The 17,043-nt window shown below is 43.8% G+C and overlaps 2 long non-coding RNA genes across 4 annotated transcripts in view; one reads left to right on the forward strand and one right to left on the reverse strand.

The window, feature by feature from the left end:
• The first annotated feature begins 4,276 nt into the window (after positions 1-4,276).
• LOC131900820 (uncharacterized) overlaps positions 4,277-17,043 on the forward strand; it is a 32,912-nt gene continuing 20,145 nt past the window's right edge. For 2 of the 3 annotated variants that reach the window (XR_009376284.1, XR_009376285.1), the window contains exons 1-2: positions 4,280-4,411; positions 6,315-6,447. This is a non-coding gene — a long non-coding RNA (uncharacterized LOC131900820). Of the gene's footprint in view, positions 4,412-6,314; positions 6,448-17,043 lie in introns of all 3 variants that reach the window. The other variant, XR_009376286.1, reaches the window with a different exon arrangement.
• Positions 5,435-16,353, reverse strand: LOC131900821 (uncharacterized). Its single transcript, XR_009376287.1, has 3 exons — positions 16,193-16,353; positions 7,828-7,923; positions 5,435-5,961 (listed from the first exon to the last, which is right to left on the reverse strand). It is a non-coding gene; the product is annotated as an uncharacterized LOC131900821 (long non-coding RNA).

Raw genomic sequence — 17,043 nt, forward strand, 5'->3', positions numbered from 1 at the left:
CCAACACTAGGGGATCCAATTTCCTTTTCTGACCTTCCCAGAAACCGGGGGCATATGTGATGCACAGAAATACATGCAGACAAAATACCCATACACATAAATTTAAAAAAATAAGGAATTCAGAACTGAGTCCCACCACACTAGTCCCCACTGAAAATATCCATTTAAAGCATACATTTGGGGCCTGGAGAGATGGCTCAGAGGGTAAAGTCACCTGCCAATCTGAGTTCAATTGCCATGATCCACATGATAGGAAAGAACTGAGTCTCCCAAGTTGGCCTCTGACCTATGCTCACCTGCCTTGGCATACTCTCACACACATGCATAAATACAAATACATTTATATTTCTAAATATATATATGTATGTTGAAAAAGATATGTTTGCTCTCTTTATATAGTCTTCATATTGTGTGACATTTCATTAACATAAACTCAGATAAACTCAGATACTGCCTAAAAGGGCTCAAGGTAAATAAACAAAGAAGTACCTATTCTCAGGCTTTTAGGATTTGGGTCAGAATCTAGAGCAAAATCAAAACATATATATGTAATACATAATATTACACCACAAATCTAAATACATTTGCAAATTCATAAGCAATCTAACTCCAACATAAGAACTCATAAAAAGGTATGTGGCCTGCATCCTGTTTGTCATGAGCTTTGTGTATAGGTGTTTTGCATACACGTATGTCTGTGTACCACATGCTTGCTGTGCTCATAGAGATATCTTATCACCTGGGGCTGAGGACTAGAGTTACAGTTGTGAGTAGCCAGGTAGGTGCTAGAAATTGAACCTAGATCCTGTGGAAGAGCTGTAGCTGAAGTTTTCCTGGTCCTGCCCAGCTCCCGCTGTCCTGTGGTCCTGCAGCCACTCAGACCTAAATAAGCACACAGAGGCTTATATTAATTAAAACTGCTCAGCCATTAGCTCAGGCTAACTACTGACTAGCTCTTACACTTAAACTCAGCCCATTTCTGTTAATCTATATGTTGCTACGTGTTCCGTGGCTTTACCTGTGTGTCATTACATGTGGCTCCCTGGACAGTGGGCTGGTATCTCCTGACTTAGCCTTCCATTTCCCAGAATCCTCCTTGTCTGCTTATCCCACCTATACTTCCTGCCTGGCTACTGGCCGATCAGCTTTTTATTTATCAGTCAATCAGAGCAACACATTCACAGCATACAGAACATCCCACAGCACCTCCCCTTTTCTGTCTAATCAAAAAGGAAGGGTTTAACTTTAACATAGTAAAATTACATATAACAAAACAATAATCAAGCAAGAATTACAGTTATAATATCTAGTCTATTTGTATTTGGCACAATTAAAGAAAATATTCTATCTATCCTATATTTGTGAGTCTAAAGTTTTATATCTAATTTATTTTTTATCATAATCAAGGAAAATTGTAACTATCTAGTCATCAAATACATCAAAGACCCCAGAAGGATATACTATTATCTAAGTAAACAGGAAGAGCATTGTAAGCAACTTCCAAAAATCTAGAATGACCGAGACAGCTGTCTGCCCGGACAGTCATCCAAAGTTCCTCTGCAAAGTTGGGGCATCCGTCTTTCGCCCACAGGCCTAGAGTCTCTCAGTCGCTTTGCTCTGTGTCCTGTAGAATGTCTGGCAGTTTCTTCTGCAAAGCAGGAACCTGAAGGACCATCTCGTCTTGCAAATTTCAGTGGTCACCTTCCTACGGGTCCTGCATGTTCAGCCGATACAACATTTTGTCAAGCAGTCCAGGCAAGAACAGTTTCTTGCCCAAATGGCTATTTTTGCCAAGAAGATAAATTCCATATGGAATGTCACTGATGCCTATCTTTCTCTTCGAAGTAAATCAGTGCTGCCAGGAACAGACATGTCTCACTGTCCAGAAAATCTAAGTTTTTAAAACATTTTAAATGCCATATTCTGTAGGTCTTTGAAGTGTTTGAAGATAACCTACCTAATTGAATTATATCTATGAATACCTAGAAAATTTAACATGACTATAAGTTTGACTATCATAGAAGACTAATTATTAATTTGTATTTCTTAACTATCCATTTTAAATGAGTTGCATAAACATAATACCTTAAACAAGAGTAGAAATATACATACAGTATAACAAAATTAACTTTAAATTTGTATCAATAAACTAAAATCCATAGCAATTCAAAACAGTTGCTCTTTAAAAGTAGATTCAATAATCTACCCTTTCATCCTATCATATCTATATATCCTGCATTTCTAGGTCACTTAGACCATCTGTTTAGCCCTTTAATGGGCTTTCTCATTATTATAAATTCCATCCTGACTAGATCAATTCCCTGAATAAACAAACACAGCTGAAACATTAAATTTTACTCAAGTTTTGTAATCGTAGTAAACAGTGAGGATTGTAAACACAATGTTAAACCCTACTTTAGGTTCTGGTCACTAGTCTAGTAGTGCACAGAAGCACCCTTCCCACGCACTAAAATTTCCCCTGTTTCTAACACACAAAACCATCTGCAGCACCATTTTTTTTAATCACAAGTGCATATGCATGTGTAGGCACATGGGTGCAGTAGTGCTTGTGTAAAAGTCAGAAGACAACCTGGTAGTAATCCTCTCTGACCATGTGAGTCTCAAGGGTTAAACTCTGGTCATCAGGCCCAGCAGCAAGCACTTTTACAGAAAAACCATCTCTTGGGTCTGCGTGGAAGACAGTGTGATGAGACTCCCGTTATTAGTTTGTGGCATTTCACTAAGCCTTCCTCAATTTATTTAGAGAGCATTTTGCTTCTGAAACAGCAAGTGTCATAATGAGGCAGAACAGGGCAGGGACAAAGTCAGAGCACTGGGCAAGGACTGCAAATTTAACATATGAAAAACACAAATTACCCAAGAAAGGCTGGAAACGCCCAAGAATGCAAGGCATTTTAATATTAAAACACACCTGGGGTGGAGAATTAAGATGCTAAGAGACAAGGGAAGCTTGAAGTTGTAAGTAGGATTAGTTTAACAGGTAATATACACTCAGAAAAGTCCTGCCCATACAAACAGCTGAGATGGCTCATTTGGTAAAGGAGCTTACTGCTAAGCCAGACAACCTGAGTTCAATCCCTGAGTCCCACATAGTGAAAAGAGAGTAACAGCTCTTGAAAATTGTCCTCTGACAACATGCTTGCACATACTAAATTAAATGTAATTTAAAAAAAAAAATGACTAAAAGTTGCTGTTGCTACTGTTGCAAGCAGAGGCAGGCTGGAAAGTAATCTGCGGCATATAATACTACTCAAATGCACACCCCTGGATGGAGATATGAGCTGCTAAGTTGTGTGAAGGAGTACACCTTACAGGATGCTCAGTAAAGCACTTTATGCAGATGAATGCGAACTCCCCCTTCCTGTGCCTGCTCTACTTGGCTTCCTCCATTGGAAGTGCATCTGCTAACAAAGTTGTGCCTGTTTCTCCTGCCAATGCTATTTGGGGACCTAAGGACCTGAATTCCAGGAGCGGGCAGGGGCATCAACCTAGATAAAAGCTCAGCAACAATTACCTGAGAGGACCACACCTCTCCCCTTCCACTTGAACTGACAAAGCATGAACAATCCCAAAGAGAAGGAAACACCTTGACTGCATTTATAGATTAACTGGCAGCCCTAAAAAGCACTGAGCACTGAGATCTTGCTCCAAAAAAATTAGAAAATTCAGGGCAATTATACATGCCCTGAGGAGATAGGAACCGGGCATGCCAAGAACCACACAATGTCTCGTGCACGCTTGGGATTGGAATCCGCATACGATTTCTGGGGCTTGGGGCATACAAGTCTTCTACTACAGACCGAAGTACGCAGGTGCCGCTCTTAGCAGAAGTGCCTCAGAACAGGCCTGGAGCTACAGTATTACCTTCTCTTCCCACCAAATACCGATTTGACAGTTCAGCCTACACACCTGAAATTCTGGACCGGACCTCCATGATCCAAAAGACAGGAGGATGGATGCCTTACCTCATTTGAGTGTGGAGTTACTGGGTCAACTTTTCCCAGAGAGAGATGAAAAAAATGTTTCTCCACCTCCATTACGGAACCAACGACAGACCAAAGAACTTGGCTCACTCAAGTCTAACTTGGTGAGACAATGAGTTTAATTAGTGACTCACAGGAACTTGGGAAATTTATGGGCCGCCGCACCACTGAAGGAAAAAACCTCCTAACAGTCGGTATGTTGGAGAGAAGCTTGGCCTGGTAAGCACCTCCCTAAGCAACCGTTAACTGCCCTGGGCAAGGGCGGGGCCTCGGGAGCACCTCCCTGCTGTCCAAGAACCTTTTAGAATTAACAGACCACTAGCTTCTACCAGCCCTGAAGTTCAGACAGCATCCTGGGCCTATAGAAAAGCTTCCTGCATCTTGCTGTGCCCGATGCGTTTTTAAACGTGCGTTGCTTTATGACTTTCTTTGCTCTGTAAAACGAGAAAAATCTATGAAACTGCTTCCAGGTTGAATCATGGAATTTAGGGTAGTCTAAATCTGTGTTCCTGGACCATGGTCACTCAGCATGGCTCCAGGAAAAAAAAAAAAAACTCTCTCTTATTCCCTTTAAGATGAAAGCTGTGGGTTTTGGCACTTGATAGAGTGCTGGTCTAGCATGTGCATCCTGGATTTGGTCCCCAGCACCACAGAAAACAGGAATAGTGGGATCAGCAGGACCAGACCTTAAAAGACCTTAAAGGTCAATCTGGGCTATGTAGTATAAACAACATTATATATGAGTCTTTTCTATCCAATACCTAAAATTTGTGTTTAGGACAAGGAATTCAAATCTTTTTATCTTCTCCACCTTGGAAGACTTTTATGCAAATGTTTTGATCCCCCACCAAGAAAAACCTTTATTTACACAAAAGCCCCCTGCTGTGTTAGAGGAAATCGATGGCTGGAGCAGTGACCCTTTTTTCCTTGAAGCAGTGACCCCCCCTTTTCCTCTTCCTCCTTCTTTTCCTCTGTTCCTTGTGTTCTATCCAGGCTAGCCAATTGAATTAAGACTGTAAGGTCTAACACCCCCCCAAAAAAGACATAGCCACCACTTGAGTTAGAGTAAAACGCAAGTGCACCCCCTGAGGTGCATTCGGTCAGCTGAGCACACCCTCTTGATCAAGAGTGAAACTTGCCTTGTCCAGACACTTCAGTTGGGATGGTGCTCTCTTTCTTTTCAACCCTCAAGTTATTTCTAACAACAGAGAATGTCAGATTACCCAAAGCTGTGGGCAATATCTCAACAAAGATTGATAGCTGAAATCCCCCTAACAGACTGTCAGTCCTCAGTGCTGAGTTTACATGGCCATAGGCCTAAAATACAATGTCTATTTTTATTCTTTGTTGGAGATGGTCCCTGCACATCCCCTTGCATAGTTGCATAAAGTCTGAGGAAATGCTGAAGGAAGACCCCAGACTCAAGTATGTAAGAGCAAAGAGCATTTATTATTCCAGCATGCATGTGGGGTCATTCACCTGTACAAGATGGTGGTGAGCCCGAGAGGAGCTTGTAGGCTCTTTTTAAACATAGCTAAAGGGAATTTTAGGGACAGTGAGGTCATCTCAAACATAATCGGTTAAGCAAGCATTGGTTATTAATATACTTTTAATTGGCTGAGGGTTTTATTTTTGGGCAAGTACAAGCTTGGGCAAGTCCCAATGTGATTCAGAAGGGGGGCTGTAGGACTTGTCCTTGAGACACTGTGGGCCTGACTTCAGGCTTTGTTCGTGTTCTCTTCTCTCCCTTGGCCCTGAATGTAATTTGTTGATAAATGGCCTTTTGTTGGGAGAGACAGCTGTCCGCCCCTCAGAGAACTGAAACTTAAATTCAGTTGAACAAATGAGAGTTTAACCCCTTCAGTTGTTGTTCCTCTTCTGCTGAAGGGGCATAAAGGGAGAGGAATCTCTTTCCATCCAGTTGGTTTTGTGGGTCTGGGGTTGACGTGGCTGGAACCTGTGAAAAGACAAGGAGGGATCACAAAGTGTCTCACAAGCCTGTGAGTGGTAGGTGGGAGCATCAGGAGGAACTAGGAGGAAGCATCTCTCCTACAACATATCACAGTCCCCAGGCAGTCAGAGCAGAGAACAGACAAAGCTGTCTTCTTATTCATGTTGGCCAGCCAAACAAGTCCAGCAGAAACCAAGTTACACAAAGCAGCTAACTGGGACCAGGACCTGGGACTTAAGTTCCCAATGGCAGCATGACACATATGTTCCATAGTTCCCATTTTGGTTATGGACCTTGGCACTCATGATTCATGTCAGAGGGAAGTTTGGCCACTTTGTTTCCCGTTTCTTCCCCCTCAGTTTGAGTGCAGCCTGTATGGCCCCACCAGGAAGGTGATGAAGGGAGAGAGAGGAAGTCCAGAGAGATGTCGAGAAAGAAGGTTGCTTATTCTTTTGACCATTGACAACAGGAGTACATGGATCGAGAACACAAGTAAGAGTTTGTATGTCCACTCCAGGTCTACCCTCTTTCTTCCTTTTTTTAAAAAAAATTTTTTTTAATTTAAGTATAATTATTTAAATAATTAACTTAATTTCACATATCAGCCACGGATTCCCCTGTCCTCCCTCCTCCCACCCCCCAGCCCTGCCCTCCAATCCACCTGCCATTCCCACCTCCTCCAAGGCAAGGTCTCCCCTTGAAGGAGGGAGCCTGGGAGAGCAGGAAAATAGAGCTTCTTCTTCCAGAAGACAAAGCCAAGGATCAAAGAAATGATAGAGCTGGGGCAAGAAAGAGGAATAAAGGCTGAGATGGGAATCCTCAGAACGAGTACTAGTCAAAAGGTAGCTGCTGGCTAGGGTTTGAGTTTACTGTATTTTTGGAGTTCTGAGTTTAGAGTGTGGAGTTTTTACTGTGGTGGTTAGGAGAGCAAGCACAGAGATAACTTAGCAACCTATACTTGGCTTGAGCTAGACATACATGTCTTGGGATTAGAGAGATGGCTCAGCAGGTTGACTAACAGCTGTAACTCCAGTTTCAGGAGATCTGACTCCCTCTTCTGGCCGCCACGGGAACCAGGCACATACCTGGCATACATACATATATGCAGGCAGGCAAACACCAATACACACAAAATAAAATTTTAAAACCTTAAATGTACACTCCTTGCTGAAAAATGCACTTGTCAGCCTGGGACTCCCACCTACATTGCGTAGACCTAAACTTCCCTAGCAACCTTTAGAATGTACTTTTTCATGGTCAAACACTTCCTGAAGCATGTCTTAATCCTAGGGGCTGTTGGCCAATTCAGCCTTGACTGGTTTTGGGTGGATGCGGTGTTATTCATTAAGCAGCGTTGTTTGTTTACTGTGTGAGAAAAGCCATGAGGTACAACAAAATCCACTATGAGAGTTTATTAAGGGGAGGGTAACAGAAAGGATGTGCTTAGGCCTATGGAAAGATAGTGCAGGAAGAGGCGGGGAGGGATATGTGTGACCCACTTTTATAGATTCCCCCACACATGCGAACATGGGCTTATGCCACGCATGCACATAGATTGTATATGTTCACGCTGTACTCAAATTATGTGATCACACAGCATACAGATTACATAGCATGTAAGGCCCTGGGATGAATAAGCATCTTGCTAGTGCATGCACGGTCATGGGGGAATGGCTAGGAATTCTAACATGCGCAGTAAGGCAATCTGTGTCCACTGAGTGAACTGTTAGTAAAACCCCCCACTGCCCATTTTATGCTTATGCAATATTTGACTTATATATGATTAAAATTAGATGCTGAAGTGGAGCAAAAGTAGAAAAGTAAAATCAAATGCATCATGGGAAAGGACATGTACAGCAAACAAATACTTACATAAAAAACGGATTTGGTGCCATGACTTTAATCCCAGCACTTGAGTAGCAGAGGCTGGTGAATCTCAGTAAGCTCTGGGCAGCCAGGGTAGCCAGTCTCACAAAACAACAACAAAACAAAGCAAAATAAAACTCAGTAAGCAAACAAACAACAAAGCCCATAAAACTGACCCCCTCCCATTGGGTTTAATACATTAAGAGGACAGAATTCAAAAATTATGTCCAATTCATGCATCTTTTTCTTTTCTTTCTTTCTTTCTTTCTTTCTTTTTTTGTTTTGTTTTGTTTTTTGAGACAAGGTTTCTCTGTGTAGCTTTGGAGCCTGTCCTGGATCTCACTCTGTAGCCCAGGCTGGCCTCAAACTCACAGAGATCCACCTGGTTCTTCCTCTAGAGTGCTGGGATTAAAGGTGTGTGCCACCACATCCGGGCTCATGCATCATTTTCAAAGATCTGATACAACCCAAAATACCTTGTACAACAAAGACAACTTTACCTTTAAGATTTATTTTGTTTGTGCATGTGTTTATGTGTGCACATGACATGGGTATTTGGATGACTTCAGAGATGGGAGGGTCAGATCCCTGTAGCATGAATTCTAATTGGGCTTATAAATAAAAATCCAGAGTCAGATATCAGGGTGAAAGCTGAAAGAGCAGAGTAGAGCAGCCAGCCACTAGAAAGACTTCTTACCTCTAGGAATCCTCAGACTGAAAGGGCTGAGCTCCTGTCTCCGCCCTGCCTTATCACTTCCTCTCTCCACCCAGCCATATCACTTCCTGTTTCCTCCTCCCAAGTGCTAGGATTAAAGGCATGTGCCTCCCAATTACTGAGATCAAAGGCTAGCTCCACACTTTGATCTCCAGGTGAGCTTTATTTGTTAGAGCACAAACAAAATATCATCACAGATCCCCAAGAGCCAGGGTTACAAGTGAAGGCTCTCTAACAGGCCTGAGCATGGCAAACACAGCACAGACAGGCTGTGCCCTTTCCTCTCCCCTCTCTCTTGCTAAACTGCTAGATTATATTCTTAAAGCTACCCCCCGGGGTCCATTCTCTTATTTGGCCACTGACACTGATCACCATTGTCCAACTATCAAAACATCAAGGTCCAGCAATCAAAATTCATTTTTTGGGTACCCTGTCCAATCAGGACTTACCAACTCACCCTAGCACAGACTTCCCTCTTTCCCCCTTAAAACCCACTTCTACAGAGACAGCTGCTGATTGTAGTCTGCCTTTGCCTGATCCAAAGGCAGCACCCCCAACACCCTGCTCCAGGGGAAATCTACTTTGCACTGAGAATTCAGTGTTGGGTATATTCTGAGCTCAGACGAGCACCCTTCTCCCTACAACAGGCAGTTGCAAACTGCTTAACAGTAATGCTGGGATCCATACTCAGGTCCTCTGGAAGAATAGGAAATGCTCTTAACTGCTAAGAAGTTTCTCCATCCCACACAGTAAACATTTTAAAAAAGTAAATGCTCGTGAGTATTCCTGAACCTTATGTGCTGGCTAATTTTCTGTCAACTTGACACAGATGAGGGTCATTGAAGAACCAAAACACCCCCATTTCAAGCAAGCCCCTCACCCCAGCTTGAAACAGGCCTGAGTTTCAAAATTCTCAGAGCTGCTGACATAGGTCCCAGGACAAAGTCGGGATGTTTGAAGAGCCATCTGGTAGCAACTGATTAAACATAGAATGCCCCAATGCCGGAGATGGTCAAAGTACCAAGTCAGGATGTTTAAAGGACTATCTGGTAGCAATTGATTAACCACAGAATGCCCCAGTGCTGGAGGTAATCTATAAAGTTTGACAAACAACTGGTTAAAACTACAAAGTAAGATAACACAGGAATTCTGAAAAGCGCCCCTAGGGCCCCTAAATGATGTAGCCTTATGGTTTTTGCCTTTAAAAACTGAGCTTGCAGAGGGGCAGGCACCTCCTCCAGCCTCTACTGTGTTGGATGGCTTGACGAGGTCCCTGCCCCGGGGATTGAACTGCTCCAATAAAACTTGCTTTTGCATTTCGGTGAGCTCGTGTCTCTGGTGGTCTCTTGGGGTGGGGAGGGTCTCGCGCTCAGGGCACAACAGTCATCTGGGAAGAGAGAACCTTAACTGAGAAAATGCTTCCATCATATTGGGCTGCAGGTCATCAGTGGGAGCATTTCCTTGCTTAATGACTGCTGTATCTGGCTCAGTCCACTGTGGGTAGTGTCACCACTGGGTAGGTGGTGGGCTTGGGGTTATAAGAAAAGTAGCTGAATCTGAACCTGAAAAGCAAGCCAGTGTTCCTCCATGGTCTCTGCTTTATTTCCTGCCTTGACTTTCCCCCAGTGATGAATTGTTACCTGGAATTGTAAGATGAAATAACACCTCCCTCACCTCCTAGCTCCCAGGTTGTTTTATCACAGCACAGAAAGCAAAACTAAGTAGGACACCATCATGCTTTAAAGGTGGGTCTTACTGATGCATAAAACACAGCTCCCAGCTCAAAGGGGAGGAGAGGTAGTTGATTCTGGGGCCAAATATGAGTGACCACGGCCCAGGAACATGTGGATTATCGCAAGTTCCATCCTATCAGCCTAGCTACAAGGTTAAGTTGGGAATCTAGTTTATTCAACAGAGGGTTTGTCTAACATGCACATGTTGTCTTGCATCCCCAGCACTACATGAAATCTGGTGGTGGTACACTGTGAAGGCCTAGACTTAACTTTACAGGCTCAGAAATATGCCATGATAACTTGAACGAATACAGAGCAGTATCCTCCTGCAGACATCCTGTCTGCTGTTTATACAGGAAAGGAAAGCTTAACAGGATCCTGTCTGTGGTTTATGGCCCTTGGAGATATCTAGATAATCCTGCTGAGCAGTCCAGATAATCCTGTTCAGCGGGTTGTGGTTCCCCACCAAAAGTCCAGATCAATAGTTTCAAAAAATCACCTTGCTCCTTCTACCCAATCCCAAGTTGCCAATTCCCAGCTTGTGGTTTTTCCCTATAAAAACTCTCTACACCTGGGCTCATGGCCATTGCCACATTTCCTTCCATCTGCCCTGCGGCAGCCCAGGTTACACCTGAATAAAAGGACCCTTGTGTGCTTGCATTGGAAACCAGCTCGTTGGTGGTCTCTGGGGGTTTCGAGAAACAGGTACAACAGCACATTTACAATTCTAACACTCTGGATGGAGACAGAAAGATCAGCCCTGGATGAAAATTTTTGTTATGTATGCCTGATGACCTGAGTTCAGTCCCCAAAACCCACGTAAAAGATGAGAGACATGACCCTGTAAAAGTTGTCCTCTGACCTCCATCCACACTGTGGTACACACACACACATACACACCAATAATAAATAAAATTTAAGCCAGGTGATGGTGGCTCATGCCTCTAATCACAGCACAGTGCTTCTGCCTGCCAAGTGCTGGGATCAAAGGCATGCATCACCATATCCAGTGAGTTTGGCTACTCGCTATGTAGCCATGGATGCCTTTAACTCCTAATCCTCTGGCCAGTGTTAAAATTACAGGGATCAGTGCTAGAAAGATGGCTTGGTGCTTAAGAGCATTTGCTATCCTTGAAGAGGACCTGGGTTCAATTCCCAGCATCCACATTGTTGACCCACAACCATCTATAAGCCCACTTTTAGGGCATCAAATACCCTCTTCTGGCCTCCGTAACACTAGGCACACACATGGTGCACAGACATACATGCAGGCAATCATCATACACACAAAATAAAATTGAAATAACAGTTCTCTCCAGAAACGCATATTCAAACAAGGATGTACCACCATGTCTGGCTTCCACACATTTTTGCTATGCACCCTGCTGTTTTGAGAGTGAATCTCATGTAACCAAAGACAGCCAGGAGGCAAGATGAGGATGACTTTGAACTAAATTTCCTCTGTTTCCACCACTAAAATCTTAGGCCTGTGCACCACCATCCCTGTTTAGTGCTAGGAATTGAACCAAGATCCTGTGGTATGCTAACCCAGCACTCTACCAAGTGAGCTATATTCTCCACACTACCAAAGCTCTATTCTTATGTTCTGCACCCAGGCTGTCCTGGTATTCACTGTGTAACCCAGACTGACCTCAAACTCTGGCAATCCTCCTGCCTCAGCCAATTCAAAATGTGTTTGCTGTGTATAGCATTCCCCATCTTGAATTTACCCCGAGAAGGCATTATGTCTCACCTCATTTGTATAAATTCAGATATGACCTAAAAGGAGTTAGAGTAAACAACCAAAGATGTGCTTTTAAGCTTCCTATTAGGATTTCTCCTATTAGGCCTACTGAGGATGGGATGGGTGTCTAATTTGTCAGGACTGCTAGGGCCCAGGCTCTGAGTACTCCACAATCCTCGTGTTCTGGAAAGTAGCCTAGTGCACCAAAACATCCTTCCCATACACTAAGATATTTTCCCATTTTTTAACCTAAAAGGCCAGACATACACTTTCCAAATTCCCACTGTCTGCCTCAAAACAATTAGCTAAACTTGCCAGCAGAAACAGACCTCCTATGAGTTAAGTCTCAAGCCCTGGGGCAAATGGCTAACATATCAAAGTGAACCTGGCAGCCAGGTTCTCGCTGCATCCTCAGCACCTGTTACAGAGTCCTTTTGGCTTATATACTCTGAACTCTCCAGCCCTGGGGGCTTCTTGTATAATATTAGTGGGACCAGCCTTAATATTATACATCCCAGGGGCTCAGGAGAGAGAACTACTAATGGCAAGGACTATTTTCAGGAAATAGAATCGCAGCACACCGAGCTCTATAGTCCACTTGCTTTAATTTCTCTGGCATAACATCCTTTATACACAGCTTCAGTTCTGTTCTCATGTCTAGCTCCTTTCTTGCCTGATTTCTCTCTATACTTATCTATTGCTCCCTCTAAGTTCTACCTTAATTCTCTCATCTTAATTTTGCCTCATCTAGGTCCTTTTCAGCTTGTTCTTACCCAGCTAGTACTTCCCCATCTGGCTCTTCCTCATCTTCCATCTCATTTCTCTAGTACTCTCTTCTAGCCCTTCAATCTAGTTCTTCCCCATCTCAGTTTGTTCCTCTCAAGTTCTTACCTGTCTAGTTCTCGCATGCTCTTTTCTCTTCTCTGACTCTCTGTGCCCTGGAAGTCCTAGTATATAAAGCCAGGCTTCCAGGGTCAAACGGAGGGGTGATAAGAATCACATTGAGAGGCAATAACCGTTAATTATCATTTGCAACCCCAAAGGGAAGTGACCAATGGGGAAATGAATTAACTAAAGGCTAAATTCGGGTAATATCTAAGAAGAGGAAATCTTATGTGCTCAACTATAGTCTTAAACATGATTGATAGAAAATGTTAAGAATCTATAAGTTGCTAGGTCAATGGGAGAAAATAAAACTGTCTTCTTTTTTCCTGTGGCTCCTATCTGTCCAAGCTATCTGCCGTTTTTCTGCAGGGTGGGGGAAAGTGTGCTCAGTCGCTAGGCAACCTGTGCACAGCTAGATGCCTCTGGTGATAGTTAAAGGGAGATCTGGAACCAGAGGTAAGATTTGGGAAAGGAGGAAGTAAAGCTTAATTGGCACATCCGCCAGGCCTTCTCAAACAGGTAACCTGGATGCTTAAGTCTGTTCTTAGAGAGTACAGAGGTATCTCTGATAAGGTACTTTCCTCCAACTGGGAATGGACCTGGCCGGATGCTGCCAATGATGATAATTACAGGGAGGCTTGAACTGGGGTTCTGGCTGAGCATAGCTGTCAGCGCAGAAGGTTATCTAAATATTCCTAGACATGGTTAGGTAAGGAGTTAGTGATCTATAAAGTTAGTAAGGCTGTAAGAAAGGAGGGTCTGAGCTAAATTGTGTAAAGCTATTACTTAACATCCACCTGACCTAGGTGGTGTCTCCTTGTGGAATTTACCTTAAATCAGGAGACTTGCATGTGGACTGTTATTACTGCTAGTCCTTGAAAGTGGCCAAGGGAGAATCTGATTCCAGAGAAAGCCTTTCCTGAGGCAGTTCTCCAAACACCTGGAATATGTATGTCCAGAGAGTGATCAGTCCACACTGTTAGCCCTTCTTAGGGAAAAGTCAATTGGGAAAACTATGAAGGCACACATGATTTTCACAACAGAATACAGCTGATATGTAACAAGCCAAGTAACACCAAAAACTCCTTGGGATTTGGCTTCCTCTGGAGGAATTCCCTGATTCCTCCAGGTAGTGACTTTGCCATAACCAGCTGAGTTCCTATGATATTCCTGTGGCCCACAGCAGGGGCTGGGGTGCCCTTCCCTATATAATCCAGCCATTTTGGTTGCCCTCCCTTTTGTACCTTTGGACTCCTGGCTGCTGCACCTGGTTCCTCTTTTCCCCCTCTCCCTTCCACTCACTCCTTTCCTAATATAGCTCAGGGTCATGACCACTCTGGACTCTACCAGATGTCTCTGACTCTGGCTATGCTCTCCCTTTTATCTACAATAAACATTCCCCACCACTATACCTAAGAGCAGTAATGTCCTTTCCTTTTTATTTCTTTTCTTTTTTTTTCATTCACTATGAAGCCAACTTTCCTTAAGTTTCTCTCCTTCCTCTAGGACTGTGATCTCCAACCCACCTGAAACAACACACAGACCTTAAAAAATAAATACATACATAAAGAGGTTTATTTACTTTTATGTTTAGGAATGTTTTGCCTGCATGTATGTATCTGTATCACATACGTTATTGATACCCAGCCTTAGAGGGTGGAGGAGCTCCTGAAATTGGATGAAATTAAAGATGATTGTGAGTCACCACATGGGTGCTGGGAACCTAAAGTCCTCTGCCAGAGCAGCAAGTGCTCTTCACCGCTCACTTTACCACTGCTTTAGAATAAGATCAAGTCCTCCCTTAATCAGCATTTTATTTTTAAAAGCAAAGGTGGAAAAAAAAAAAAAGATCAAAATAAAGCAGGAAAATAGAATGGAAAACAAGGTCCCGAAAGACCTTCAAAATTAGCATATGAGAAAAAACAGCAAAGAACAGAAACACTTGAAAGTAATCTATGGCTCAGAGTGGTGATATATTGTGTACCCTAATAAAGCTTGCCTGAGGATCCAGAGGACAGAGCCAACTACTAGATTAGACACAGAGGCCAGACAGTGGTGGCACACACCTTTAATCCTATCACTAGGGAGACAGAGATCAGGATCTCTATGAGTTCAAGGCCACACTGGAAACAGAGCCAGGCAGTGGTGGCACACACCTTTAATTCTAGTACTGGGAAGCGGAAGCACACGCCTTTAGTCTCAGGAAGTGACTGGCAGAGAAAGGTATATAAGGCTGAGGAGACAGGAACTAAGGCAGTTCAGCTGAGACCCATTCCGGTGAGGGCTCAGGATTTCAGTCAGAGGATTCGTGGAGTTGGCGAGGTGAGGTTGGCTGTGGCTTATTCTGATTCTCTGAACTTTCAGCTTTCACCACAATATCTAGTACCTTTTTTTTTTAATTAAAGACTATCTGAGATTCGAACAACAATAATACTAAAACCCACACCCCTGAGCAGACAGTTAAACTAGCGAGACATGTGACCTTTGAATTATGTGGGAGTGTGTAACTGGTAGAGTTTGCAAAGAAAAGCACTCTACATCCAAATGAACCTAAACCCCCTTAAACTACAGAACTTTCTTTCTGCTCATTTCAGCTTCCTCTCTTGGCACTCTGCTAATAAACTATACCAGCTTCTCCTGCTATTGTGTGTCTGCTCAATGCCTCAGGGACTCAAAAACCCAAACTCAGGGGGAGGGATAAGACACACTGACCCAGATATCAGCTAATGTCTAAAGGTCAGAGGCCTCAGAGAAAGCTGTAGATCCCACCTTCCCCTGGAAATCCAAATACTTGTTCATCCACGGTTCCAAAAAGTTTAGTTAGATGGGAAAACACCTCTATATTTAAGCTGCATTGGCCCAAGAGTTCAGGGCATGGTTTTGAGGCATTGATCTCAAATAATTTGAAAATTCAGGGCAATTGACTCTGTCCAGAGGAGATGGAGAAATCTGATACCCCACAACCCACACCAGCTCTGGAGCACAAAACCAACACACTAGACAGTGAAGTCTTCCCCAAATTTTTCCCGTCATCACCAGAGTCAAGAAGATCTCTGGCTGGTGCAAAACTACAGAGCAAAGGCGCCAGGCCTGGAATTGCATGGCCACGCAAGAACCTCATAGGACACAGGAGCCCCTAACCGATTAGCCAAGCTGGCCAGAGAAAGCCACAGACTGCAGAATTGAGATGGGGAAGCCCGGGCCGACACTGCTGGGAGCAGCAGTCCACCCACTTCATTCCCGGGGGTCTAGGGCTCTGGGAATGAAGTGGGTGGGACTGCTCCCCACACTCACCATTTCTGGCGTTCTCGGGGTCCTGTGTCTTTCCCCCCAGCACAATCGGCGCATAAACAAAGTCAGCGACTCAGCCTGCTTCACGCCAGAGCTCCCCTGCAAGCGAGCCGCCTAACCACCTAACCGCCGTACCGCCATACCGAGTTAAGGCGGGTGCGTTCTCCTCCCACGAACCGGTGATTGTACAGCTAGACCCATCCCATAAAGTCCTGGGAGATCCGACTGCCGAAAGTTAAATCAACAGGTTTTGACCACACAGCCAATTATATGGCTTCCTGCTGGGTGCAGATGCTGCCCAGGCAATTGTATTTAAACAAAACTTGATACTGGATTTTCAGAGTGTCCTCTGCTTGTTTTCCTCCAACTCCACCCAGAGAACTTCACATTTAGTGACCCAGGGAGACAACTCCTTGATTTCAAAGGAGTGTTGGCAGGTTAAGTGAGGCCTCTGGAATAAGCGTGGGGTCTTGGGGCTGTAATACTCTGAGAACTTTGAACAAGGTACTCCGCTTCGTGGGCAGGGATTTCTCTCTCACACTATGTCTCGCACTATTAGCTCCGTTAATAAAGATATCGTCAGAAGGACGTTAAAATTATTAAATATCCAGAGAAACTGGAGCTTTAGTACTATGGATGATTGAAAAGAAGACGGAGGTGGGGGCAGTCGGTAGTTTTGGATTAGCTTTGGCAAGCAGCCTGTGTATCACACCAAGATCTGTTGGTTGGGTCTGAGGCTTCATCTTTTATATTCTTTTCTGGCTAGGTTTCTAGTCTTATCCCTACTTCCACACAGCTTATAGCTTATCACTACTCCATTTGTGGTTTACTTACATCTTTCTATTGCTCATCAC

Source organism: Peromyscus eremicus, unplaced genomic scaffold (genome assembly GCF_949786415.1).
Source record: "Peromyscus eremicus unplaced genomic scaffold, PerEre_H2_v1 PerEre#2#chr22_unloc_1, whole genome shotgun sequence".
NCBI lineage: Eukaryota > Metazoa > Chordata > Mammalia > Rodentia > Cricetidae > Peromyscus > Peromyscus eremicus.